Source organism: Carlito syrichta, unplaced genomic scaffold, assembly GCF_000164805.1.
Source record: "Carlito syrichta isolate Samal-C Ts95f unplaced genomic scaffold, Tarsius_syrichta-2.0.1 Scaffold306685, whole genome shotgun sequence".
Classification (NCBI taxonomy): Eukaryota; Metazoa; Chordata; class Mammalia; order Primates; family Tarsiidae; genus Carlito; species Carlito syrichta.
Window position 1 is genome coordinate 257,075 of NW_007250781.1, and position 3,566 is coordinate 260,640.

Below are 3,566 nucleotides of genomic sequence, written 5' to 3' on the forward strand. Positions count from 1 at the left end.
GTGGTTGTCAGGATGATGGAAAAGCTTCCTTCAACATTTTTTTTTGACTTTTACCATGTTCCCTGCATACTGTGAGGGCGGTTTTTAAATTAATTAAATATCTTCCCTCACATACTCGTAAGTAGGCTCAGAATTTCTGCTGAAACACCAAAATCTCCTGACATCACCATTCATTTTTGAGCAATGTTGTCAGAAAGCTAGTGTCTGTGTGGGTGCAACTGATACCCATTGCTTCTATTCCTGATCAGTGTCTCTTCTACATCTTTCAAATATTTAGAGTCCCCTCCGAAAACTCAGTAGCCCTTCAGCAACTGGACCCCATGATGCCGCTCATACCCAGTTTGTCTATGTCGCCTTAGAATGCGATCCTGGAACAGGGCTGTGGGTGACAAAGGTCTTTATCATTTTACCACCATCCAAATGTCACGTACGTTAGCAGGTATCTCTATGTGGTCCTCACCCTTGACTACAAAGACAGGCTGCAGCTGTTCAGTAAGACTTCACTGGTGGTGATCGAATGTCAAGGAGTTTATGGAAGTGTAGATTCAAGTATCTTCAAAGTGAATTTGAGTTCTCTCTGGAAAACCCTACTTAGATAGCTCAAACAGGAGGGTTTCTTGGACCTCGCTGTCATAGGGATGAGGGAGCTGACCAGGGTTTTCATTTGGGATGTCATGACTTCACATCGAGAGGTTTAAACCATGGTGGATTATACTGAACCAACTGCACTGGTTCACAACAAAGTGTCCCAGCAGATCCTTTTCCAACTCTGTATTCCATGTACTTGGATGTACATTGGAGATGTGATATGAGCTTTGTTTTTCACATATTCTAATATGTTTCTACTTGAAGTGAACAATTGTGTCAGACTAGAGGGACTTAGAAGTTATTATAAAGGTCATGGAAGACAGAGTTTCAGCATTACAAAAATGACAAATAAGGATGTCTCTTTTATAGTTAGGCAAAAAAGTTTCAAGAGACAATAACTCTATGTAAGCATTAATATTGTATATAAATAAAACTTGACAATATATAATGTCAAAAATGATGACTATGAATGTGCCATTAGTAGGTTGAAATTTAGCTGAGAAACTACTTTGGCTGAATGTGGTTCCTTCTTCCCATAATGCTGGACATATTGACTTGGATATGCAGACAACTGTACAGCTAGTGGACAAAGGGTATCTGTAAAGCCCACCTTCCTCCCACTTCCCAAAGGTGGATAAGCCAGATGCAATCCCATCTCTGGGGTCAGAGAGAATGGTCTGGTCACTCTAAAAACTGGATTCCCTTTCCATCTCCATCTCATTTCCAAGCAAACTTCATCAGTTGTAAATGAGATAGGCTGTCACCGTGTCATAAGAGGCCTGTGTGGGCCAGTCAGGGAAGGCCTCTTGCAAGAAGGTTACTTGAAAAGTAACACAGATTTATATAGGGAGAGGTCAGACACACTGCATCTCTGTAGACCATATCATTACGCATAAACACAGCAGAATGTGTTTGATAATAAAGTGGTTTGTTGAGATTTAGAATTTTATTATCATTTATTTTTAGAAAAAAGAGAAAATTTACAAGATGCAAAGGTCTCACACAACACATTATCATCAATGATTGTTCTCTTTATACCTCAACATGAGCCCTGGCTTACAAACCAGTGTCAGAAAGGACATGGACAGCATGTATTAGAGACCCCCATGGACACCACAGTGGACTTGATGAAAAATAAGGTTGGGCTAGCCTGTTCCAAAAGCAGCCAAGAGGTGGGAAGAAGCAGAAAACCCTTTCTGCAGGGGCCCAGGGTGCACCCTCCACCCGTGCATTTCCACACTGGCAGCGCCCACTGCCTCCTTAGACCACAGCAACAACAGAAGATGATAAAATGGTCCTTTGGTGTTTTTTGCAGGGCTAATCAGGTTCCCAATTTCTTATTTCTGTCTTCCTTTTCATGTTGCAGTTCCAAATTCTTAAAGTAGTGTAGGTGCTTAGCATCTTGCATTTTTCAGGATCCAGTTCTGCCCAATGACAATGCACTAAAAAGAACAAAGAGAGGACATATTACTGAGAATGATTTCAATATGTGCCTTCAAATCCTATTACTGTAGGCATATATGCTCAACAAAATAGCTGAAGATAGGATTTCAAGCTCATACAGCACTGAAATGATGGAGTTCCACTTCACTGTTTCCTTGTATAAACCAATACCCTTCTCACTAAAAAGTCTCCAATTTATTGCCACTCCACTCTTAGAGCTCAAAAAGACACCAAATCAAATATCTGAACACACTTTGACATGGCCCCTGCATCAAAAATAAGTCATAAGACAAATTAGAGACTGACGTCATCCCCAGGGCCTACCTTCATACTCCAAACCCACCTGCTACACTCCTTCCTAATAACATCTGAAAGATGACCAGCAGGTGCAGAACAGATAGCATCAGTCCTGCGGACCATATTACTTCCAGTCTTCAGGAAAGAAGATCAACCCATTTGCTCTTGTGTTTAAGATGTTCCCTTAAACCTAAGAACCTGGGCCTATTAACACCTCCTTCTCCACCTTCAATACAGTAACTGAAATTGTTTCCCATATTGACCTTTGAGGAATTACACCTTCTTGGCACAGATTGAGACATTTGCTTTTTTAATTTAAGATAAGCTTTGGGATGCTGGTTGAATGCATTTTTCTTTTAAACTTACTTCCATTAAATATTATACAATATTCTACACTCTTAATGCTTTGGGATAATACATTTATGCTTCAAATGTTTGATGTGCAGATGGAAATTAAGGTGTTTATTACAAAAGAGTAAATGATCTAGAAGAATGCCCATGATATTCTGCTAAATGATAAAAGCAGGTGATACTTTGTACACAGTATGTCTCCAACTTTGCATAACTAGAGAAAGAGATATAGAATTTATCTGCTTAGAAAAATGTTCTAAAAGCATTATGCTAATAATAATTAGCTTAGAAATAGGAAATGGCAGATGGTTTTTATTTCTACTTTGGACATTTTGGCGTGTTTGAGATTTCCTATGAGTGAGCATTAACTTTGTAATAAAAAATGGCTTTCAAGAGATGTTTTATAAGAAAAAGATGATATAGGAATTCTAGATCCCTACCAGAGATGCACAGAACTGAAAGTGATCCTGAGAGGTTTAAGCCCAGGGGTTCTCTAAGTTTTCAGGTAAAGCCCTCAGAATAGGGACTTATAAAGCATCTGCCCTGAAGGACTTACAGCTAGGCATGCCTTTAGGATTAACTAGGCTACTGAAGCTCCAACGGGCAGGTCTAATCATAACACCAATGTCAGGGTCATGAGTGATTAGCTCCCAAACTGTACCCTGGAGCCTTCTGGCCGGCAGTAGACACTGTTCCAGCTGAAAGCCCTGCCCACCACATTACGTGGATAGGTCAATAGCTGCTGCTATCTACTTCCAATCTCACTTGCTTAAAATGTCCCTTCTCGAAACTATGGGATGACCCAGGAGTCAGGCTGCTGGCCATCAGGGGAGTGGCTGAGGATCCTGGAGCTCCACAGCTAGAAGCATGAGTGGGGGAGGCAGGGC

At 40.7% G+C, this 3,566-nt stretch overlaps 1 protein-coding gene across 1 annotated transcript in view; it reads right to left on the reverse strand.

Annotated features, from left to right (window-relative positions):
- Nucleotides 1-1,512: 1,512 nt before the first annotated feature.
- DTD1 (D-tyrosyl-tRNA deacylase 1) overlaps nucleotides 1,513-3,566 on the reverse strand; it is a 132,570-nt gene continuing 130,516 nt past the window's right edge. The window contains exon 5 of the mRNA XM_021715113.1: nucleotides 1,513-2,030. The gene's annotated coding sequence lies outside the window, so the exon portion shown is untranslated. The remainder of the gene's footprint in view (nucleotides 2,031-3,566) is intronic.